Source organism: Erpetoichthys calabaricus, chromosome 3, assembly GCF_900747795.2.
Source record: "Erpetoichthys calabaricus chromosome 3, fErpCal1.3, whole genome shotgun sequence".
Lineage (NCBI taxonomy): Eukaryota > Metazoa > Chordata > Cladistia > Polypteriformes > Polypteridae > Erpetoichthys > Erpetoichthys calabaricus.
In genome coordinates, this window is record NC_041396.2 from 179,300,916 (window position 1) to 179,327,595 (window position 26,680).

Here is a 26,680-nt window from a genome sequence, read left to right on the forward strand (position 1 = left end):
TTCTGTTATCTCTGCAGACCAAACACAGGAAATCCGATCTGATTCGACAGTTCATGTGCCTGCTCTTTAGTGGACCCGTTTGGGTTAAATTCCCAGTCCATTACATTCTTTGCCTGTCAGCTCAGGGTAGTCCCACCTTTAGCAAAGGACTTTTCCTTTGTTGGAAATGAGTGAGCGGTCCCCTTACTCGGGAGACCATAATAAGTCCCCAATGTCTTCCCTTCTGAACCTGGTTCTCTTCTGGCCTGGCTTCTGGTTCCATAAGGAGGCCATCATCCTGCCGACTACGCCACTGTGAAATAAACATCCTCGACACACACAAAAAGGTTTGGGGAAGCCACTCATATATTGTCCCTGGCTACAAAAGGGTTTCGAAATAGCACCCATGTGCATGGAATTGAGTCCAGAACTAAACTGCCATTAAGCGGGAAAGATGACGGTTTTAAAGTGTCCAGACCGGAGGTGGCGTCATCATGGCACCGGAACCGGAAGTGACATTGTTTCAAACTGGGAGTGACATTGTTCTTGCTGCCGGTACCGGAAGTGACGTCATCAATGTGGAATCAGACCAGATTTCCCATGTTTGGTATGCAGAGATAACAGAATTAGGTTTAGTGTACCCCGTCACCCCCTGGCCTGGCGTGGAATTACCTTCACATGGTCGTTTCAGCTCCCTCCTAAAATGTATTGTACTCAGCAGGTAAAATTTATGATGTGATGCACTACATAATTTATATTACATACCTATATGTACTGCACACTACTACATCCTCTTTTATAAGCGACTAAGTTCATGATCGAAAGTTACCACATGCCTTCTTTAATTTGTAAAAATATCACAGCAGTCCACATTTACATAACACAGGATAGACACAGGTCATTATTTATATAGCATAAATCGACACAAGCACACTAATACGTTAAATTTAACAATGGTAAAAAATTTTCTTCATTTAAGTATTTAGTGAGGAGAATATTACTTCTACACCTGGCTGCACATCGAAAACAATGCAACAGAGCTTTATAAAATGAAGTATACTGTACATTTAAATAGGAGCAATATCACAAGTTCCAAGCAAGATAATGCAGAGTGATGCTCACACTACATACTGTTTACTAACAAATTATCAAGATTGAAATATAGAATACAAAATAATGGAATTAACAGGGAAAATAAATGTGTTATAAATAATAATCTATTTAATTTTCTCTAGCAATAAAGGTATAGGAAATATTTATTTGTTTTTGAACATTTTATTTTGTTTCTATCCTGATAAGGAGTGATTAAATTTTTTTAAAAATATACTATACAAATAAAATAATGTAGGCAAATGAAAATGCTACTGTTTATTTGTCCCATTTAGACCTAGTGATAAATAGGGTGTGTTTGAACAATTGGACTCAGAGTTGCTTCATTCTATACAGGACCACACTGTATAGAATGTAGATGTCATTCAGATAAAAACAGTTTTTACAAAAACATTAAAAATATATGTTTCCAAATTTATCAGTTATAATTCAAAACATTAAGCAGCAAGGAATTCTTAAAACAAATGGCTGCAGGAATGTGGGGCATACTGTCTTATCATATGTGGAAAAAAACAAGCTTCACTCTTAGTTTAGATGAGAAAATGCCAAGTTTTTTTATTAAAAATAATAAAAAGAACCACTGCGGAATCACACGTTATGAACGCATGAATACCATTTTGTAAATGTCACAGAATGCTTTTGATAACACAGCCCTAGTTGGTATACAGCATGTCCTGCACGTGGACCCCACAGGCAAAACAGCAATATTACACTTTGATCAATTAAATTTCAAAACACGTTCCATATCAGTAAAAGGTGGGTTTATATACAAGCTTAATAATAATAATAATAATTCATTACATTTATATAGCGCTTTTCTCAGTACTCAAAGCGCTATCCACACAGGGAGGAACCGGGAAGCGAACCCACAACCTTCCACAGTCTCCTTACTGCAAAGCAGCAGCACTACCACTGAGAAAGACAGTTAAATAACCCAATCAATAAAACCTGATAACATCAAGGCTTGTGCAAGAAGTCTATGAACAGGTTACCTGCATCAGATTGGATTTTCTTACACATTCCTCCCTTTTGGTCCTAGTTGACCAACGTACCTTAGTGCAGTTCATAAAATATAAATGGAAATGTAGGATTACGAGGTGGTATAATAACAGAATTTGTAGGCAGAAGATTTTGATACAGTAGATGAGCAGAGTAAAGAATCCAGGAGAATAGCTATGAGAAACAGCTAGCTGTTGCTCGATTATGGTCAGTTTTAAGTTGTCTAGTACTTGCCCATTGTGATCTGTTAGACTGGAGATAGTGTGTGAGGAATCTGGAATGTAGATGCAACATTGTGAGCCTGTAACTGCACAGGTGCCCACCGGGTGCCAGTACCATGTAGTTTTGGTCAGTGGTGGTCCATACACTCACCAATTCAACAGATACTTTTTCCAAAGCAGAAGTGTTAGAAATGGAAGTGGTTTTTAAAGGTGAGGCCTGCTTTAATGCTGTATAGAAAAACCCAATCCAAAAGTTCTGCTATCAAGTTTGTGTATCTTTTTCTTTTGTAATGGGGTAGCTGTGGATTGTCAGCGTCACATGTTATAAAACTAGTAGAATAGAACAAGGATAGGCACTTTGTGTGCTCTTCCAGGTTGAGGTGAACTTTATGCCAGGTGAAAAGTCTAAATGAAGCAGACACATGGCATGTTAATATAGCCCAGGGTAATATATATTTTGCGTTGGTGTTCATGATGCTCAGGTAGAAGGATATTATTACTTGGCTATGAGATCCAGTCTTTGAGAGTGTTGTCCTTGGCAATGTCATCTGATTCTGGGCCACTTCTGGCCTGTGGTGATCCCTTGAAAGTCCTGAGGTTGTGGAGAGTAATGAACATTACCATGATACAGTAACATTTGAACAAGGTGCTAGACCACAATGAACCCATGCCATTTTACAGCAGTAGGATTAGTGAGGATTATTTTTAAAGGTCCCTTCCAATGAGAAGCGAGGATGAATTTCCATTAATGCACCTTGATGTGGACAAAAGTCCCAGGCTGGAAGGAATGGCACCTTCCAGTAGCCAGCTCTGGGAGTCCTTCTTTAACCTGTAGATGAACAGAGCTGAGAAATCCAGTTAAAGCAATACAATAGGATTGCATTCCTTTAGTTAGCGACTATAACTCCATCTGTTTGACTGTAAAACCCATGTATTATTAGATGACTTTTCCATTGATTCCCATTGATTTTTGGTCACAAGCTTTGATAACATAATCTTGACCAGTTAGGCAGTTGGCAATGTGCTCCCATGAAGATGATCACATAATGTGACATAACTAACTATTGACTGTGACTGGCTGTGATAAAATCAAGCAGATTTAATTGTTTGCTGTGTGCATAGCAGAACTGGCAACCAATGAAGGCTCACATGCAAGTAAAATGCATAGATTGTAGAAATTGGGAATAAGGGACATTTGTGATTTGAACCTCACAAACAGAAGTGACATCTGTCTGTCAGATCTCTCATGGAAAAAAAAGAGAAAAAATGATCAAGACTGGCTGAAAGCACTGCAACTATTAATTATTTGCGCAGCACCAGCACCGTCAGGCAGTGCACGTGCTGTGGACCTCACAAACAGAGGAGTTTGTCTGTCTGATGGCTTGTATTTTACTTATCATAACATAATGTAAAAAAAGAAACACAGGGCAGAGATTGTTGCTGAACTTGCCCTTCATACAGCACTGCCTCTGTCAGCCAGCACACTATTGGCAGTCAGAAAAAGGGGTGAGCACAACTGCTTCCAACTAACATTAAGAATACGGAAGACTTACATTTTTTATCTCAAAATATACTTCAAATAATTTTCCAGAATAAAACAAACATAACTTATTTATAAAAACTCAACAATATTTTTTTAAAACAGTGCTTTTTACTGAATTTTATATCTTGCAGAAACAGTTTGTGGTAGACAAATTCAAATTTCAGAAATGTACACTTAAATGTATCTTGTTTTTACATGGGGGGATTTTGACACAGATTTATTACCAGTGAATAAGGAGCTTGGCTTTAATAATAAATATTGTTATTTGTTTTTATTTTTTTTTCTTGTTAATCATCAAGTTATTTGTGTTAACTTCCTTGTATTTTTAAGAACCTGCACCTATTTCTGTCATTAGTTCTTTTTTGATTGAAACTGGCAGGGAGATGATCTACTAGTCAGAAACTCATTTGGACTATCACGATTTATCTTCCCCTAAAACTACTGGATTTTATTATTCTTTTATGTGCTCGAGGGAGAGCTACAACATAACAAAACAGGACTAAACTTGCCAATCAATGGGTGAGGGCCGAGAAGGCTGCTCTCACTTGTAAAAGTTTGTTTTTAATTCTGAATTCTTCTTTTCAAAATCATTTATTGCGGCATATTAACGGTATCATGATGTGCAAAATGTAGCACCCCTATATGTGCAATATATAAACCTGCTGATAAGCACTGCAATAAACTGATCTGTAAATGTAATTGTGGAATCTTGTGTATCACCATGGATGACTCCTTTGACTCCAGCAATGGAATGCTTGTTATGTTTCACAGGAAATCTCATTCTATATACCTCTATAAGACTGACATATGTCTAGCTAACTGATTTAAAAGACATTACAGATAACTTGCAAACAGTGACACTGATAAATCTATTTCACTTCTAGTGGTCACAATGTCAGTGATCTATTTGTTTGTGCCCGCAGCAACATTTCTGAAGTGTATATTGAGAGAAACTACATGAAAAACAAATGGATATCTCATCTTAGTTTACAGCAGCTTTTTGACCTATCATTTTTTACGACTGTTTTAATTTTATGTGTACTGTATTTCAGAATACAAATCTACTTTTCTTACACCATTTGCAGTAGAGTTTAATACGTTGTAATCAAATTGAAAGATACTGAGTTAGACTTAAATGCTTTTCTTTCTACTTGCACCGCCTCTAGAAACTTACTTAAATGTAGTTAATGAAAATAAAGGGGTACCTTGAAAGAAAAAGAAAAGAATAAAAAGAAGAACGAACTGTAGTAGTTGTAATTTGATAGTAAAAAACAGATTCACTGAGATGAGGGTTTTCATTAAGAAAAAATATTTTCAATTACAAAACATTATTAATCCATTACAGATTTCATTACTTTCTTTCTTACCGCCAACTAACCTGCATTAGCTTATCAGCTTACATGACAGCAATTACCAGAAACTTACAGTAAACACCAGAAAAAGATGTAATAACATGCCGTACTGGACCACACTTGCAACTCCAGGCATATAGTTTTATATACAGTGTATATATATATATATATATATATATATATATATATATATATATATATATATATATATATATATATATATATATATATATATATATATATATATATAGTCATAAACTCCACACAGAGCCATAGCAAGGTTTGGGGCAGCCACCCTTATAATTGGTATCCTGGCTGCAAAGTCGAAAAATGAATACAGCACTGATGTGCACAAAATCAAGTCCAAAACAGAACTGAGTGAATAAGGAAAAGGTGGAGGCTTTTAAAGGGGAGGACAGGAAGTGAGGTCAAAGGGGTCAGGCTCATAAGGGTCTTCAACCATAGACTCGAGCCCGGACGTGACATCACAGGGGCTGGAGCCAGCAAGGTCTTCCTCCATAGGCTCGGACCCGAAGTGACGTCAAGAGGGCCAGGTGAGATCTCCCGTGAATGGTCTGCAGAAAAGCAAGAAAAAGAGTCAGTGTACTCTGCCACATCCTGGTCTGATTCGGAAATTGCCCTTACCCATGCCCTTTAGCTGCCTCCCATGCACACATGTGTAACAATGTATACAATAATAATAATTCTTTGCATTTATATAGCGCTTTTCTCACTACTCAAAGCACTCAGCAATTCCAGGTTAAGGGCCTTGCTCAAGGGCCCAACAGAGCAGAGTCCCTGTTGGCATTTACAGGATTCAAACCGGCAACCTTCCGATTGCCAGTACAGATCCCTAGCCTCAGAGCCACCACTCCGCCTATATATAAACATCCAAACATCTACGTGTGGAAGTGTGTGTGTCTCTCTGGCCCGGAAGTGACTTTTCCTCCCGCCGCTAATACACAAGCGATGCGAGCACATCGGCAAAACGAAACCTCTTAGGAGAGAGATGCCCAGAGTAGTTCCTTTCAATTACCTGACATCTATACATTTCAATTTTTTTTCTGATATTTTCAATAGCTTTTAGGACCTCGGGCTTTTTACAGCACAGGCTTACACAGATAATAAATATTATTTATATATATATAAATAAATTATAATTTATTTATCTAGTGCTCCAGTTTCCTCCCACAGTCAAAGACATGCAGGTTAGGTGCATTGGTGATTCTAAATTGTCTCTGGTGTGTGTGTGTATGAGTGCGTGCACCCTGCGGTGGGCTGGCGCCCTGCCCGGGGTTTGTTTCCTGCCTTGTGCCCTGTGTTGGCTGGGATTGGCTCCAGCAGACCCCCGTGACCCTGTGTTAGGATATAGCGAGTTGGATAATGGATGGATAGATGGATATTTATCTAGCCATATGTATTTGTAATTTCCAGATCATTCCTGTTTCCATTCAGTCTTCACCAGATATAGTGCTTGGAGTCCTGCCTAAAGGGTTTAATTTTTGTCTTATGTAATCAGGGAGTTTTTTCTTCATGCTCTCAGAGTACAAATGGGCTGTCATATGCCTTTAACTTACTATAAATGATTGAATGGTGGAATCTAACAGGTTCTCCCTGCTTGGAAGAGTCCTTGTGGTCCCTAGCTTCTTCCATTTTGTAGTTATTGAAACAGTGGCCAGCATGTACAGTGGTACTGTGAGTCCTGTGCAGAGTGGAGGTAGAATCTCTGTGTTTTTCTTAGTTGGTCCTGAGGTTTGTCAGAGGTGTGTTCTTGCTCATACTTTGTTTAATCCTTGCATGGACTGGGTGTTGGGCAGGGTCATGGGGCATCTGTTGGTGAAGACAGATTCACAGATCTTGACTTTGCTGATGATGGTGTGGTGTTTGTGGAGTCAATGGAGGCTCTGATCATGGCTCTTGAGAGTGAAGAGTCTGAGTGTCTGGGCTTGCGAGTGTCCTGGATAAAAACCAAGATCCAGGCCTTTAATGACCTCTTGGGCACAGCCATCAGCAGAGTAGCTGTTTGTGGAGATAGTGTTGACCATGGTTTGCTTATCTCAGCAACAACATTCATGTCTCTGGTGACTCTTCCTATGAAGTCAGTAGACAGATTGGGAGAACATGGGGGATCATGAGGTCACTGGAAAGGGGTGTGTGGCCTCTCTGCAAAAGGACAAAGGTTCAAGTCTTTACAGTCCTGATGCTTCCTGTCTTGCTATATGGTAGCGAGACATGGACACTATTCAGTGACCTGAGACAAAGACTGGACTCCTTTGGTACTGTGTCTCTTTGTAGAATCCTTGGGTACTGTTGGTTTGACTTTGTGTTGAATGAGCGGTTGCTCATGGAGTCCCGAATAAGGAACATTATCAGCAATGTGAGGGAGCATTGGTTACGGTACTACAGCCATGTGGTGCGATTCCCCACCAGGTGATCCATCTTGCAAGATCCTCATTGTTGAGGACATGAGCGGGTGGACCAGGTCAAGGGGACACCCACGTAACACCTGGCTAATAATTTAGGCAGACCTTGCCTTGGGGGTTGGCAAGCAGGATCCCGAGCTGTTTCATCGTGCGCTAATGCTCTGTACCAGTACATGCTCCCCATCCTAACCTCACCTATACCAATTTTCTGTCAAATACAGAAGGTCATGTTCTATAAACTTAGGTTTGTCATTTTGTTCAAGTTACTGTAACAAAGTTTTTCAAAAAATAAAAAACTAGATAAGTGTAGATAAGTGTAGTTCAATGCATCACAATCTTCTGTGCTCCTTGAAGTGGCACTTAGTGGTGCTTACCACTCTAATTTGAAACAGATCAAAGACTATTTTGACACTCATCCTTTATGCACTTTGATTGCATATATATTTAGCTAACTCTTTTTAGAGATGATTTGATGCAAATTCCTACTGATTTATTAAATTTGTAAAACTATAAGGCAGTATTTTTAAATTATCCAGTCCATTTAATACAGCCAAGTAGTCCATACTTCAACTAGTTAATCAACCATGATAGGAGATCATAAGTAAATCAAATTAATTTACAGTTTAGTTTAGAAATTGAAAGGTGTAAGTTTGTTTGGTTGGTGCAGGAGGGACAGATCCAGGTGATGGTGACATACTTGTTGAAGGGGTACTGTAGAAGTACTATGTTGGCACAGCATTAAACAAATGGGCAGGGACAATCAGTAGGAGTCAGAAAGGTTGTCAGTTGGTCACAATGGTTCCAACTCTTTCAGTGTTTTATGATGATAAATACTAATTGTTTATAATTTAGTTATTACATGTGCAATGTTTTCTATTACATTCTGGTGGTAAAAACTTTGAACAATCAGGTACATCTAACATATTGAAAATATTTTAAAATTGATTTTTCTGTCTGAATGGAAAATAATCTGCAGACGCTGAATGTAAATAGCATAAATTAAGTTATTAATTACAGGCTTTATTAAAGTGGAGAAGTATGATGTTGTGACATTGAAATGAAGGCTAAATAGACTCTTGATATCTTTGTCATTTATTTTATTTTCAGCAATTAGTATCTCATGTCATCATCACTACAGTGAATGCCACAGGCTGTCAAATGTTAGGTACCATATGTAAAGAAAAGGAGATCACTGTCATTCATTTGACTGTCGTACAGCCACGCATTTGCAAGCTGACATTGTAACCAAATTCAGTCAAACTTTGTCTCCTGAGATTCAGACCTATTCTACCAGAAGAGTGCTTTTCTGCAGTGTCTGAGAAGGAAAATTAAAAGCAATATAGGAAAAGACCACTCAGCGTATAACTCGACTTAGATATATGAACTGCAATTAGCCCAGATTCAAGCAAAACTACACAGGATATTGGCAGCCTAGCCTCTTTCAATAAATCTTTAGAGGCAATATATTAGCGCAACAACAAGATATACAGTAGAACACCTTATAAAAAGAAATTATATGCTGCCTAGATTTCATCCATACATCCAAAGCTCATTTTTCTCCATTAGAAAGTCACCAGCAACTGAAGCCAGGCTGTTCAGGAGGCACAGGGTAAAAAGCAAGAACCAGTGTACTACAGGACACACTGACACACATGCCCAAACACATGCAGGCAAAAATGTCAAAAGTTACACACTAACCCAACCCACACATCTTTGAGATGTACTAAGAAAAAGGTGAAAGCATACAAACTCGATAGAAGTAGAGGACAGGCGAAGATTCAAACCTAAAATCTGATGTGCCTGTGAAGCATTAGTATTTACCAATGCATTTTTTAATGCATTGTTATGGTGCTTTGGAAGTTTTCACATTTAGTTATTTTACAACAATTGAAGTCTAGTGACTTTAATTTGAATTTTTGATAATGATCAACAGAAAAAAAACTCTTTAACGTCAAAGTGAAAATTGGTCTCTGCAAGTGGTGTAAATGAATTGGAAATATGAAAAGCAAAATACAGTAATCCCTCGCTATATCGCGCTTCGACTTTTGCGGCTTCACTCTATCGCTGATTTTATATGTAAGCATATTTAAATATATATCGCAGATTTTTTGCTGGTTCATGGATTTCTGCGGATAATGGGTCTTTTAATTTCTGGTACATGCTTCCTCAGTTGGTTTGCCTAGTTGATTTCATATAAGGGACGCTATTGGCAGATGGCTGAGAAGCTACCCAACCAGAGTGCGTATTACGTATTAAATAAAACTCCTCAAATATATTGTGAGCACGGGGGCTATTCGCACCCCTAGAGGATACGGCCACTCCTCAAAAAACACTGAAAGATTACCTTCACAGTGCTGCCATCCTTGCTGGGCTTATATGTGGCTGCTTTGTCAAGCGATATGCTTCCCGCACGGTGCTTCGCATACTTAAAAGATCAAACAGCACGTAGTGATTTTTGATTGTTTACTTTTCTCTCTCTCTCTCTTGCTCTGACATTCTCTGCTCCTGACGGAGGGGGTGTGAGCAGGGGGGCTGTTCGCACGCGTAGACGATACGGACGCTCGTCTAAAAATGCTGAAAGATTATCTTCACATTGCTCCCTTCCGTGCAGCTGCTTTGTCAAGCGACATGCTTCTAGCACGGTGCTTCGCATACTTAAAAGCTTGAACGGCACGTATTGATTTTTGATTGTTTGTTTTTCTCTGTCTCTCTCACTCTCTCTGACATTCTCTGATCCTGACGGAGGGGGTGTGAGCAGAGGGGCAGTTCGCACACTAGCCTAGAGGATACAGACGCTCCTCTAAAAAATGCTGAAAGACTAACTTCACATTGCTCTCTTTCTTGCAGCTGCTTTGTCCGGCGGTGCTTCGCATACTTAAAAGCCAAACAGCCCTATTGATTTTTGATTGTTTGCTTTTCTCTCTCTTTCTGACAGTCTCTGCTCCTGACCCACATTCCTTTGAAGAGGAAGATATGTTTGCATTCTTTTAATTGTGAGACGGAACTGTCATCTCTGTCTTGTCATGGAGCACAGTTTAAACTTTTGAAAAAGAGACAAATGTTTGTTTGCAGTGTTTGAATAAAGTTCCTGTCTCTCTACAACCTCCTGTGTTTCTGTGCAAATCTGTGACCCAAGCATGACAATATAAAAATAACCATATAAACATATGGTTTCTACTTCGCGGATTTTCACCTTTCGCGGGGAGTTCTGGAACGCAACCCCCGCGATCAAGGAGGGATTACTGTAATCGATAATGTAAGTATTTGTACCCTTCAAGTCAGTATTTAGTAGATGCAGCAATGCTATCCATGAGTTTCTGTGGAGAGGTCTCTCTCATTTTACCAGATTTGCACACCTGGACACTGCTATTTCTCCCCCCATTCTTCTTTGCTCAAGTTCTGGCAGGTTGTGTGGGAATTGTGAGTGAACAGCCTTTTTCAAGTCCAGCCCACAAACTCTCTCTTAGATTACAATCTGCAATATGCTTGTGGCTGTTGTCTTGCTGGAAAATACAAGTAAATTCTTCTGCCAAGGCGCAGATTTCTTGTCGAATGCATCAGGTTTTCCAACAGGATTTCCCTGTATATTTGCTGCATTCGTTTTATCCTCTACCCTCCCAGGCCTTGCAAGGCCTGCTGCACAGATGCATACACTGCCATGGTACATAGGGGGGATGGTGTGCTTTTCATACTGTGCAGTGTTTCGCTTACGGCAAACATGCTGTTTAGTCTGTCGGCCTAAAAGCTCATTTTTTTCATATCAGACTATAGAACCTTCTTCCAGATGACTTCAGTGTCTCTCATGTGCATTCTGGCAAACTCTTAAGATGTCACATGTGAATTTCTGAGAGTGGCCACTCTCCCCTAAAACTGTGACTGGTGAAGCGCCAGAGCAACAGTGGTTGTATGCACAGCCTCTCTAATCTCATCAACTGTTGCTTGTAACTCCTTCAGAGTTATCATAGGTATTTTGATGGCTTCCCTTTCTATTCCTCGTGCACAATCACTCAGTTTTTGTGGACAGCCTGCTTCAGGCAGATTTACAGATGTGCTGTACTCTTTATGTTTTTTAATGACTGATTTAATTGCACCCCAATGGATATTCAGTGAGTTTAAAATTTGTCTTTTCAATCACCTTTTGCAGTGTTCTTTTCATTATGTAGGTTAGGCCACAATACTGACTCACCAAGTTGGACATTCCAGATACAGGGGCACTTATACTACAGCCATTTGAAACACCAGGCAGGCGATCTCCATTAAACTAGTTACGTGACTTTTAAAACCAATTGGCTGCACCAGTGATTGGTTATACTTATATGGCATACTTGTGCAATCAGTTATTGTGGGTTTTATATCTGTAATCAGTTGAGACTGCTTTCCAGAGATGTTTTCACTTTGACATTAAAGAGTGTTCTTCTGTTAATCAGTGTCAAAAAAGCCAAATTAAATCCACTGTGATTCAATGGTGTATAAAAATAATAATGTGAATTTATCTAAGAAGATTTGTTTTATAGTCACTGTATGTAAAAGTTCTGGATTTTGTACTGCAGAGGGCAAATGCATTACTAATTATGACATAATGTTCAAATTAATAGCAAGAACAGCAGTAATGAGAGAGAACTCTGTGGAGTTCATCTCACCATGAGATTGGCGAAATCCTGGAAATGTTCAGGAACTTCGCCAAACTCCGCGAAATGCATTGAAGTCAACGGGGAAGGTGGAACTGAACTAAGATTCAGTGGATTATAATAGTGCCAAGGCCAAGGGAAGCATCTGCCAAGTATGCTGGACCAATTATATTGGTCAAAAATATGATCTTTATGTATTAAATTTAAAATGTTGCTGAAACTGTGTGTACAATTGCTCAGCAAACTAGGCTTATTGAGTTCTGGGTTGATGCTTTCTTTTAAAAAGTGCTTTTGAAACAGAAAGCTGGCTGGTTGTAATTTAATTCTCCATTCATTGCATTTTTTTGTTCTGTTCTTATTCACATCAGTAGTACAGCAGCTGTTTGTGTGGCTGCTTCACTCCTTTCCAAAATTCACCATGGTTTACTACAGTCTATAACATTAAAACATTAAAAGGTACAAAATTTGGACACATGTACTTCGTCTTTTTATCTTATAGTATATTCTGTGAGGGTTCACAGGGTCTTTGAGTAATTTTTCCTTAAGTCTCTTAAACTAACAGAGGTTTGTCATCATAGGATACTAAAGTTAAGAGAAGTGTTGACCACATTTTCAGGGCAACCAAATGAAAGAAGAAGTGTATCCATATAGCTGTTGTGGAACAACGTATAATGAAAAAGCATAATCCTCATACTCTAAATAACGGAACAGTCTCTGCAATGTTCCTATAACAATCTCTATGGTGTTCCATAAGGCAAGGCTTCATTACATCTTTGTTACTCAATTGTAGATAAGTTGACAATTGCAGTCATTGGAGTGTTGAGTTTCCACGATCTCCTTTGTGGCATCCATCCTCTTGTTTACCACCAATTGGGACAACAAGTGAAGTATTCAGTGACTAGAGTACCACACGTGAAAGTACTGGTGAAAGGAAGAAGCCTCAGGTAAAAATGTTACTTGATGCATCTTTTTATGTCTTTCTTATAGTAAAAGACAAGCAGGAGTTAAGTTATACTTTAAATAATGTATTATTGATAATATTCATAAATAATAACAATATGCAAAGTACATTTGAATATTGGCAACCATACAAACTGATAAATGTTGATGTGTAGTTTCAGGCGACACACAGACTTGTTAGTTACTTAAAATGTCTCTAGTTAAGGCATCATTTTTGGTCAGCTTTCTTCAGAACAGGTCACATGCCTGTCTCAATATGGCTGCCGAGCTGTGCTCTTCATTGTGTTGGCCTTTTCAGTTCATGGTGTGAGATGGTCTTTCATCAGTTTGGTAAAAGAGAGAGAGGGAGGTAAAGCAAGCAAATTTTATAAGTTTTCTGTCCAACCCCTAGAGCTAATTGGGCGTCATGGTACTTAAAGGCTTCTGATAGAAGCCAGTTCCAAACAGCCATACTTCAGACCAATGGGGGGGTAGGATAGAACACCTTCACACCTGTCCTCCAAACCAAATATTAAGGTAATGCTTGGCAGTTAGGCAGCCTGGCTTTCCTGTGGGGGTTGACTGAGAGACTTCAGCAGAGAAATATTAGCCAAACTTGTTTGAGGCACTTCCCCAACCCTGTCATAAAATTACAAAGAGACTCATTCCTAAAAGGGGGGAAGGGGTTCTTAAACCATCAAATCATTGCTGTTATTATCAATAATGTAACACTAATATTACATTGCTTTGTCTAAGTTACAAATAAAGACATACAAAATATTTATCAACTTGTATGCAAAATTTCACATCACAACACTCTACATATTATTTGTTAAAAGTGATTGTACTTGCTTATTTTATTTTTCAGTTTTCAATCCCTGAAAATTTAAGAAGAAGAGCGAACAAATCCTCTTCAAGGAAATTCACAAGAGATCTCCTCCATGGACTCTATGATGATGCATTCTTAGCTTGGTATTTTTTGGCAGGTGGTGGGGCTAGTGATCACTGAAGCAATACCAACCAAAAGAACTGCTGCAACTTGAACATGAAGATAAAATGTGTGTCACTACACATTTATTTCATAGCATTGGAAAAATAAAATATAATAAATATGGCAAAACATGTGAAAAAAAAAACAGTTGGTGTGCAGTATTGTGTTTCAGTTGGGATCATAGTGTTTTGTACTAGCTAACTAAAATACTGGCCTACCAAACTAATTTGTAATATGACCAACATAACTTGAAAATGCTAAGATTTGAATTGCTGGTATTTTGTTTCTTGGCATTTTATTTTTGGCTTTTAGTAGTTCTTCATGTTTGCTAAAATATCTTTTACTTGCCAATAGCCTTAAATGACTTGCTGTTTCATGTTTTCTAACACACATATATTTAATTATATGTCATTCTTTGGCAGCATTGGGGAATGATCGGTTGCCATTTCTGGCTTGTGCAAGAGCCATCAGTCATTCCAAACAGACTCGGCCTGAGTACTACAGCCAGTTCTGGGCCAACTGATTAGGATCTGGCTTGAAGAAATCTGCTCAGATGTGGCCCGTCTGTGTTTTGCTAGCTGGGACCGATTGTAAAAAATGTTAGTACCGTACATGCCAAAGTCAGCATCATGTACCTTATTTGACAATATGAATTTACTATAATCTGAACTGTACTGTATAATATGGGGGTACCAGTTCAAACCCAAAATTTATTTTGCAAATGTCTGTAATATCTTTATATCTTGGATTTCTTGATATAAATTTGCAGATGGCAAGTCCAGGAATTAAAGAAACGGTAACAGTCCTGATTGATATTATTATTTCAGTGCAAGAGTGAATAACTTAGAAAAGGCTCATTAATTGTCCAGCATGAATTTACTTGAATTTAATTTTCCACTCTTAATCCTTCTAGAAAATGAGAACAGCCTCGTAAAGAAAAGACAAGAGCTCATGAAAGGGATAGAGAGTGAAGATGAGGTTTGTGGCAGAGGGAAACAAAGAAAATAAACTGAGCTGTTAGCCTCAGAAGATAATTGCGAGGACATAGCTGCAATGAAGAATAAAGTACTGCTATTTTCAAATAACTGCAATATATGTTATTTGCGCCAGTTTTTGTCCTATATAATGTGTAAGTGAAGTGATGGGATGAGGCCTTTATCTGTTTGTAGCTAACATTTTAATGTTTAATTTCTTCCTAAAGACTGAAAAGAAAAGCATACCAGGATTAGTGGAGAAATTATTGCAAATGAGGAAAGTTACAGCACTGCAAACTTTGGAGCATGGTAAGGAGAACTTCAATGCAGGGTTACTCATTTCAATGAAACTGATACAGTTACTTACTATCATTTTTAAAATATAGATATTTTACTAAAAAAGCCATGCAAGGTGAATGCTATAGTTTTTATTTATTCATCTATGTTCCATTTGTACTATGTATTACTAAGTGATTCCATGAACAGTATGCATGAATGTATTAATGAAGATTCTTACTGAATCACATCATTCTGTTTCAGCCCTACGCAACACAATGTATGTATTGACCTACAACAATGAGTGAGATAACTTGAGGAACAGAAGCAGAGGTCTACTCTTTATGTAGTGGAAACTGTTAATGGTAAGTTTGTTTTTATTAGCACTTGAAGTAAAAGAAAAGTATTTTGTAAACTATGTCTTATTATATACGTATAATTGTGCCGATTCAAATGTTGGCTATTTACAGTATGTGTAAGGCATGGAGAAGGAGCTGAGGGACATACAGAATATTCTTTTCACGCTGACAGACACTCTGACAAGTCCAATTTCCACTTCCCTTCCAACCTTTTCAACACAGATCCAAGTTCAGCTACACTCCCCACAGCACCAAGACAACTCTGTCACATCATAACATTAAATCACCTCAAAGCCTTTAAAAAAAAGACAGAGAAAGTGATAATTTCTAGGTGATTTGTAATGAGCATATGTATAATTAAGAAATGAACTAGCTAATGTGTCACTTTTGCATTTTCAGATTCTTAACTGCATACAGAGTAGAGTTCAATGACATGAAATCGCTGAGGTGTATCTATCAGCAACACACAAAGTTTGTTTGTGATCTCCTTAGTGTAATGTTTAGAAGAACCGAGTTGGCAACACACTCTTGATCTGGCAATATAGAGAATGCCAAATAAAATGTTTAGTCTTAGTTCAACAGTAACATTATTCTCAGTATTGATTGAGCTCTTTTAGAACAATAGGAAAAGCATCTTTAATTTTGTAAAGTGTGCCACCAAATTTATACGTCATTCAACTTAATGCATTGCATTGTATAGTATAACAGTTGGGTTACCAGACCTCGTTTATTTTTAAGGGCTATTTTGGTTACCCTAATTAGATTTTTTAAAACTTCCTGTATTGTAAACAAGACTAATTTCTTAGTTCATCAACAAAGGAATACAAAAGTCATAGAAAGAGCACATCTTCCATCCATCCATTATCCAACCCACTATATCCTAACACAGGGTCACGGGGGTCTGCTGGAGCCAATCCCAGCCAACACAGGGCACAAGGCAGGAACAAATCCCTGGGCAGGGTGCCAGCCCACTGCAGGACACAAACACACACACACCCTGCACATCTTCCAGTGCATTAAAAATCACCGAGCATATCAGTTCTATTGAAAACAGACAATATCAGACCAGTCAGATATTCTGTATTTATAAAGCAAAGCTTATGCACTGGGAACTGCACAAGTGCGATATCAAGATTCTGAGGTGCTTGATCTGTCAAAATGACTCTGTGTTTGTGCTTGTTTAACAAAGAACTTCAGGGAATATTTACATTTCTGATAAAAGATCAGTATTTGGTTTTGAGAACAACAAACTGATATGCCAAACATAAAGAGGTAGATGTTCTATATTCTATGGAGGAGTCAGAGATATTACTGAGCAGATCAATACCAAAAAACATAAAGTATCAGTGTGTCAGGCAAGCCAGGACTTGAAGCAGACACTATCTATTCAGGCATAGGGCTATTCACATATCATTCAACAGCAGAAATAAAATATGATCTGAGTGTCTTTTTAGGGCTTTCTAATTCATCTAACAAGCAAGCAGTGTTAAAGTGGTAATACATAGCATTGTAACACAGCAATATGACTCTAGCAAGTATTATATGAGTGGCTTTGAAGGCCGGATTTATTTGATTTGGTTCTTTAGAGTTGTCGTGAGTATATGCAGGTTAAACATGTTTATATACAGCAGTGTAAAACCACAATGCTCCCAGCCCCTTCTCCCCAATAATTTCCCGCTTCCCCAGTGGATACATCCGGTATTCTTTCAGGGATAATCTGGTTGCTGTACCACTGACAGACTTAAAATAGCATAAGTAGGTACCCTGTGCCTTAGGTTTTTAAATTTGGCACTGTATGTTCCAGAATATTTCCATTTTCTTTTTTCAAGCAAAACAACGAGAGCAAACTGTACAAGAAGGCATTGTAAGTATACAATCACCACAACATTTAGATTGTCTTCAACATTTTGGTACATTTCCTTTTCTCTATGTGTGTGCAGGTCTCCTGGATTTTAATGTATTTTTTGCATAGTTGCATTTTTTTAAGGCAGTGATGGGAACTATTCTTCAATAGTTTACTGAATGTCTTAGATTTTTGTAATGTTTCATCTTAAATATTTTGCTTTTAAAAGTTTTTACTGGTGGGGTTTGTGTGCCTTTTTTATAATTTCTTTATGGACTTTTTTTCTTCAATAAATACACCTTTTTAATTGTTATATCAGCTGTGTCTGCCTTTCTTATTGTCCCACTGACTCTCAGTCCCAACACTTCATGTCCTCAAGTTCCTACTAAAGTCTATGATAGGGACTCTGGAGTATGACAACGGTGCACAAGGAGTTAAACCTGTGCATCACTCAATGGTTTGCGGACCTCCAGCCTTATAAGTTTTCTGTCCTTTATCGTCTGGGTTCTCTCCAGGCCAACACTTATGCTCTTTCTTGGGTTCATGACCTCGCGGTTCAGACTGCCTGACCTGACGGGTCTGAGCTGAGGAGGGGGCTGTGTCACACACGTGACAAATGATATTTTACAGGCTGGGCCATAACACTACCTACTTCAAACAATTTTATAGAAGTTCATGGGAATTCAATAACATCAGGCACAAAGCAGGGACCAACTGTGAAAAAGGCATCAGACCACTGCAGATATGTTCATTCATATTGAGGCAATTTACTGTTGATAATTAACCTAACACAAGTCTTTGGAATTGTCGAAGAAACTCTTAGTACCAATACAAAAATCCATACATACTAGGGGAGAACATGCAAACCGTGCATGGACAGTGACCTGGTTGGAATTCAAGCCCACTGTCTCCTGAACCTGTGTGCCAGCAACATTAACCACTGTAAAATTCAGTTGAAATCCAGAGGATTATTTTATTCCACTTCAAGGTAATAAGGCGAATGATAACTGACTAGTATCTATCTATCTATCTATCTATCTATCTATCTATCTATCTATCTATCTATCTATCTATCTATCTATCTATCTATCTATCTATCTATCTATCTATCTATCTGTAAAACAATATAATAGTTATGTACCACATCTGGCTCAATTTGATCCATTTCTGAACTTGAACCTACATGAACTTCTTTGATCTCATCAAGATAGCCACAGAATGCAAAAGCCTCCGAAGGTCCACTTGGGCTTCTTTAAAGAAGGCTGATTAAGTCACTGTACTGCTCAAAGCAACGTTAACTTTAACTCTATACTACTAAGGTCAGGAAGTTCTGTCCAAATCTGACACTAGCACATCAAGAATGTTGAAAAGCATAAAAATCTGAAAAGATGAAATTCATCTTAGAATGGAGTCAATTCTCTGACACTCCAGAGGACAGAAAGGTCTGGTGCTTCTCATCCATTTCATGGTCTGCCATTAAATAGTGTGTTGTTAATTCTTATCAAGTCAGGTCTTTTATTATTTAATTACTGTAATGCTGTTATCTTAAAAGACAACCCGATAATTGAATATCAAGTTTCAATTAGCTTGAGCATTTGCCTTATTTGGCAACTTTTCACTTCTTAATGATGCTTTAGTTTATTTTTGTGATCGTGGTGCCCTTTTAATTTGTTCATAATGAATTTAAACACGATTTAAAAATGCCTTATACTGGTGGGAATTACAAAGTATTATACCCAAAAGCCGCCAATTTAATATTCAGTTAATCAAATTTGGATAAGCAACATGCTTGTATGTCTGGAAGCCTAATAGCACTATTCCCTTGTTGATTTTATAAACATGACAAAATAGACATATATGATAATAATAAAAATGGTGAAATAAAACAATAAAAAAGGAAGCATCATGAAAGAGTCGCGGGTTTCTGTGATATTTACTAGACAGTAGCTGGACAATTGTAGATATGTCCCTAATGCGGTTGGCAGGAGCAAAGCTTATAGTGTAATCTACTAGGATTTACAGAAAGCCTTTGACATAGTCCCACATGAGAGAAAAACTTTAAAGTTGGGATCAGTAGGAATTCAGAGGAATTTAATGCAGATGGTCTGGATTTATCTATCACTCACAAGACTCTGTATTTCAGTAAAGAGAAATGATTTACTGTGTGTTGTTATACACAGTGAGAACTCCAAGGGTCAGCTATTGAGCTGGCTTCTGTGCCTTTTTATATGCAGTTCATTTAGATAAAGAAAGCCAATTAGAAAGAGTCAAATTATGTGCGAACATCCTTAGCCATGCTGAGTTTCTTATCAGAAGTTGTGGCTTACAGTAATTCATTCAGAATGACTATGAGCAATTTGAAGCACAGGCTTTCTAAATGACTCACAAAGACACTGCAGTGCTAAATATAACAGGCTCAACAAAAGTAGAAAAACCACTATGGTTGCAAGTTACAGAAGGGTGTTTTTTATATACATCATATCTTAAATGCCAGAAGTTTAAATCTTAACCACATGACTATGAGGCTTTTAACACAGAATTAGAGCAAGCATGAACAGGTTCAAGGTTACATATGATCTGATCACTTGAGAAGTGGGCTCAAGAATGATCAGTCATGCCAAGTGATGCTGCTTTGAGATTGGAGGTTTAAGTTGCTGGAGAAAAGAGGATACATTTTCATACAGTGTGGAATTTAGGTGGAAATACTCTAAGTATTAAACATGGCCTAAAAAGTCAGTGTGAAACAAGCAAAGGATGAAAAAGGGGTGAAATAATGGTGCCTAATAATATGAAGCAGAGAACTCTGTTACCTTAACATTGGCTCCAAATAAAGCTAGAGGGTGCAATACTGTAAGATATCAAATCTCAGATAGGCAGCAAGGATAGTTTACAGAAGGTCTGTATACATTTATTAATATTTTTAATTTTATATAATTTTATAAGGGTGGTGCTACTGCCTCACAAATAAAATGTCCTGCTTGGTTATACCCTTTCTGGCTCTAATGAGGGAAGCAATATCACCCCAGAACAGGAGAGCATGCTGACACTATCATTGTCTTCTCCTTCCTCCTATGTAGCCAAGAAAAAGGATGACCCCGCCCACTGTCCAAGAAATACTCCACCCCTTCCAGTCCTCAGCATATATAAGCCAAGCGAAAAGGTGATATCAGATGCTAAACTGACTAACTCAGAGTACAGAGACACAAAGTTTGCCATTGAGCTATTCTTCTTCGTCTTCTTTGTCTACTTGTCTCAGCCTTTTAAATCAATTTATTTATTGATTTTATTAAAATCAAATAACATTCCATACAAATAAGTCAAGTTTTACAAAACTAGGTTAGAAGCAAATCAACCCCCACCCATGAGAAAGAGAGCTAGGCCAACAGAGCAAAGCTTTAAACTAGTAAAAATAAGTAAATAGATAAATTAATGAATAAAAACAAAAAAGAGGCTAGATAATCTGCTTCCTCAATTAAAATGCTTATTCTAAAATGTTATTAATTAGATCCTGCCAAGTTCTGAAAATGTTTTGTACAGATCCTCTAAGTGAGAATTAGATTTTTTTCCAATTTCAGATAATACATAACATCAGTTACCCACTGACTTAAAATAGGAGAGTTAGGATTCTTCCAGTTAAGTAAGATAAGTGTACGTGCCAATAGTGTAGTAAAGGAAATTACAGTCAGTTTATCCTTCTCCACTTTAAGCCCATCTGGAAGAACACCAAACACAGCTGTTAGTGGATTAGAGGGATTGTGACACCAAGGCTGTCTGAGAGGCATTTAAAGATTTTGGTCCAGAATTATGTTAGTTTGGTGCAGGCCCAAAACATGTGACCCAGTGAGGCTGGAGCTTGATTGCAACGTTCACAGGTTGGATCTTGTCCTGGAAACATTTTGGACAATTTTAAACAAGTCAGATGTGCTCAATATATAATTTTAAGTTGAATAATTGTATGCTTTGCGCATATGGAGCTCAAATGAATTCTCTGCGTTGCTACCTTCCACTCCTTTTCTGAGATGTTGAGTGAGAGATCCTTTTCCCACTGTACTCTTGGATCTTTGAAAGGGGGGGGGACTGTAAAATGGTTTTATATATTATGGAGGTAGGTGGGACATGAGGAAAATTGGGCAGGTTTTGTTTAACCAAGTTTTTAATTTGAAGGTAGTGAAAGAAATGTGGGTGGCACAGTGGATAGTGCTGCTGCCTCGCAGTTAGGAGACCCGGGTTCGCTTCCCGGGTCCTCCCTGCGTGGAGTTTGCATGTTCTCCCCGTGTCTGCATGGGTTTCCTCCAGGTGCTCTGGTTTCTTCCCACAGTCCAAAGACATGCAGGTTAGGTGCATTGGTGATTCTACATTGTCCCTAGTGTGTGGGTGTGTGTGTGTGCCCTGCTGTGGGCTGGCACTCTGCCCGGGGTTTGTTTCCTGCCTTGCGCCCTGTGTTGGCTGGGACTGGCTCCAGCAGACCCCCGTGACCCTGTGTTAGGATATAGTGGAATGGATAATGGATGAATGAAGGAAAGAAATCTGTTTCTGGAAAGTTAAATTTGGAGTGTAATTGTCCGTAGGATGCAAAGACGTCTATGTACAGATCTCCAAGAGATTTAAACCTGAATGTTTTCCAGACATTAAAAACTGCGTACGTCTTTTAAATTTATATTTAAATGGGGTTACCAGGGTGGTACCCCAACCTTTCTTGGCTTCTTTGAGATATTTGCCTGCCTGATCACCTATATGTATTTTGTCAGGCAGTTTCACTTAGAGAACATCTTCAGGGCAATATCACCTGGAGCATAGAGGGGGTGCTGTCACTAACATCAAATCCTTTTTTACCTGAGTTCAGAGGCTTGCCAACTGGATGAAGAGCAGCCTAGTTTCTGATTCTGCCCATGATACCTGCTCCATTATGGGTTGCCACTATAAAGACCCAGAAGCCATCAGAAGTGGGTGTTAATTGAGGACCAACATCTGAGGAAGTCGGAGCCACACTAAAGTAGCATCTTTGTTTTGCTGGCACCAAACTGCATTTTTGCACCTGTGTGTGCATTTTCTTTTGATAGTTTTTCAGCAACATTATTTAACAGGGTTACTGGCTGGTACCTCAGCTCTTTGTTGGCTGACCTGTCTTGTTTATCTTACTCTCTCTCTGTATATATATTGTCAAGCTTGGGTCACAGAGTTGCACAGAAAAACTGGAAAAGGGATCAGGTTTCCAAGATGCAAAATCTTTATTGCTAAACCAGCAGGTAAAAACACAAGACCTTATTCAGAATGGCTTTATCAAAAGCAGAAAAGCACACAGGTTGCAGCTATCAAACGTGGCGGTCTAGCTCCCCTCTCCCATGTCAAAAGAACACAAAGTCTTCTTCATCAAGTGGGTTCAATGGCTGGAGCAGGCACAGTCTGAGGGAGAGAGGACAGGAGATTGAGCTGTTAGGTTGGCCGGGGCTCGGCCTTTTAAATGTTCTAAAAATCTTGACGAGAAGCATGTTGCGTGGTAAGCCGGTAAGCCTGCATCTGATCCCGCAAAGGGCACAGGTAAGAGTGTGTTTGTTTCTCATTGAAATAATAACATGAGGATTTGTCTTATCTGCGGTGGGTTGGCACCCTGCCCTGGATTGGTTCCTGCCTTGTGCCCTGTGTTGGCTGGGATTGGCTCCAGCAGACCCCCGTGACCCTGTGTTCGGATTCAGCGGGTTGGAAAATGGATGGATGGATGGATTTGTCTTATGGGCTTTCCATGCTTTTTGAAACTTATCTGTTAATGAAAAAAAAAAAACCCATCATAAGGCGAATTTTCATAAAAATCTTTAAGCACTTCCTAGCCTCAAAAAATGACCACTAGTGTTGCTCAAGTAACAAAATAAAACAAACAAATTAAGAAAATTACTTATATAATAATATTAGTCATCAAAACAAACTCAATAAGACATTTTCTTTTTTTAATATAAGGTAGTTTAGCTATGGGCGGCACGGTGGCGCAGTGGGTAGCGCTGCTGCCTCGCAGTTGGGAGATCTGGGGACCTGGGTTCGATTCCCGGGTCCTCCCTGCGTGGAGTTTGCATGTTCTCCCCGTGTCTGCGTGGGTTTCCTCCGGGCGCTCCGGTTTCCTCCCACAGTCCAAAGACATGCAGGTTAGGTGGATTGGCGATTCTAAATTGGCCCTAGTGTGTGCTTGGTGTGTGGGTGTGTTTGTGTGTGTCCTGCGGTGGGTTGGCACCCTGCCCAGGATTGTTTCCTGCCTTGTGCCCTGTGTTGGCTGGGATTGGCTCCAGCAGACCCCCGTGACCCTGTGTTTGGATTCAGCGGGTTGGAAAATGGATGGATGGATAGTTTAGCTATGCTTTATCACTTTAAGTTTCATACTCAAGGGAACAGCCTTTGAGCCATTTTAGGACTTTTTCAAACACTTTAATGATTTTTTTTTGGAGAATTGGTGGTCAAGATAATCAGCTGTGAAAATGACAGAGACTTTGTTTGCACCAGCGGCCATCCTTACCTCAAACAATCTGCTGCTTACCAAACAGCCGATCATGCTTCATTCCGCAGGCTTTACTTGGAATGGCTTTGAAAATGGTAAGATGCTAGCTTAGCTGTGGTGTCCAAGTCTTGGCCTTCAAAACCATACAAATTCAAACTCTTTGTGGTTCAAATGATGAAAAGGGGCATTAAAAGACTTTCTTCATACACCTGAATTTTTGTAAATTATTTTTTGTAATTTTTTTACAAGCTGGTTCCTTTTGGAGTGCTGGCCACAATGTCTGCATCTTGAATTTGGGCATCACTGGAGATATTGGGGCCTAGTTTTGGAGGTGAAGATTGATTTTGAGGTTTGTAAGCCAGTAATTTCACAATAAATGTCCACTGGAATGCTTTCAAACAGGACTCCTAGTAATGGCAGGCAGAACTACTTTTACTCGTCGAAATACATTAATGCTTTCTCTCTTGCTAAATTCCAGGCATTATTTATTCAGGCATTTTATCCAAACCAAATTGGTTCCATATTTAATGGGGCTGTGCTAAATAAATCTGTTCACCAGAATATGGGGATGGAGTTGTAAACTGTTTATGCTTCTCTCCTTTATGATTAACTCTCTATCTATATGCTTCCATGTCATTCCTATCTATGGACTGGGATATCACTTATAAGCAGATGATATTCAACTCTTTTTCAATGTTAAAAGTGAAACTTTATCAGGGCTTTCTCAGCACACAACTTGCCTCAGTGAAATTAAAATCTGGATGGAGCAGAACTCTGTAAAATTAAATTGCAACAAAACTGAACACTAAAGTGCGACTTTAGAAAATGAGCTCCTTCTCAGTCACTCTCGACGGTGATCTCATCAGACCTTCTAATGTAAGGAATCCTGGTGTCATTTTTGATTCTTCCATTTCTTATGCTGCCCACATAAACCACATTAAGAAACCTTCTTACTTTCACCTCCATAACATACTGTATCTCATGTTCACTCATTCCTCTCATTTTCTAATGCTAAGAAACTTGTGCATGTTTTTATCACATCCTGCACTGATTATTGTAACTCTCTACTGGCAGGTGCCACTTCAGATCTTATTTCATAGCTCCAGTTGATTCAAAACTCGGCTGCAAGGGTCCTAACACAGACCAGCAACAGCAAGCACATAACACCCATCCTGCTTCACCTCCACTGGCTCCCTGTGTCTTATAAGATTGTACATAAAATTCTATTATTAACCTACAAAGCTTTAAATGGCCTTGCACTGGACTACATCAGTGACCTCTCCATCTCTATGCTCCTGTTCGCCCACTAAGGTCCTCTGATTCTGGCAATCTTGCTGTGCCCCACACTAACCTGCACTCTGGGTAACAGGGTCTTTAGCTGTATAACACCCAGACTTTGGAATGACCTCCCAAAATTAATTAGATCAGCTGACTTCATTCATTGTATTAAAAAAGAACTTAAAACTCATCTCTTCAGGAAGGCTTTTAACTTAACCTGACATTCGGCCTCCTCTTTCACTCTTCCTCTCTGTCCAGATGTTCAGTATAATTTAAGTGTGTATCACAAATGATGTTTTCTGCTAGGTTTTTCTTTTAGTACTGAATTTAGTATTTAACTCTGGTTTATTGTCTTTTATTATATTTATTGCTTTGTATATCCTGTATCTATCTGTTTTAGTGTTCTATTCATGAAACATTTGTATCCAGTGCTACATATACCTGCTGTTTCTTTCAGAGATTCTGAAGCGCCTTGATCAAATGAAAAATATGAAACCTGTGATATGTTTCTTGCAGTAAGACAAATTCACCCTACACATGCTCTCTGTGCACCGTGTAATTTTAAAAGTGGGACTGGAACTGCTTTGTTAACACCCAAAATGCACTTTTATCATTACATTCTTAATTACAGACTTCATATATCATGCCATTTAAACTTTTCCCACTATGGGTTGAAAAGTTGCAAATAGCCAGAAAATACATGGAACCATCTCTGCATGGCTGCAACTGGACTCTTTTGGATAATCCCACACAGGCAGAATGAGATGGTGTGTTTTGGCTACCCACATATATGTAGGAGATCTTGAAGAAATTTATTTTTGAAGTCTTAAAGCCATTGTTCTCTAACCAGATTCAGGTTCACAAACAGTGGTGACTTTCTGCTTACTATTTGAAATGTTTCAGGCTCAGTTTTTCTCTCCAGGTTGGATAAATCAACAAAATTTTCTACTGCACTCAGGCATGCCACTGAACCAAATTAGAGATTTTGGGAGATTCTAAAAGATATGTTCCGCCACTAACATTACCAAAATCAGTTGTCTTGCCCTTGAATCGTTGCTGCAAACATTTAGTAGCCAACCCCACATCTGAGCCTGTCCTATTTGGGTTTGTCCTGATCATAGGACTGACCTGTCACTTTCAGGCATGTACAGTAGAGGTCTCACAGCACCTAGCCAATAAAGTGTCCTCATAGTGAGCAAATTTATAACTCAAACCTCGAAAACAAGCTTGTGGATTTAAGATATAATAAGATATCAAATAAATGTGATGTATAAAATATCTAAT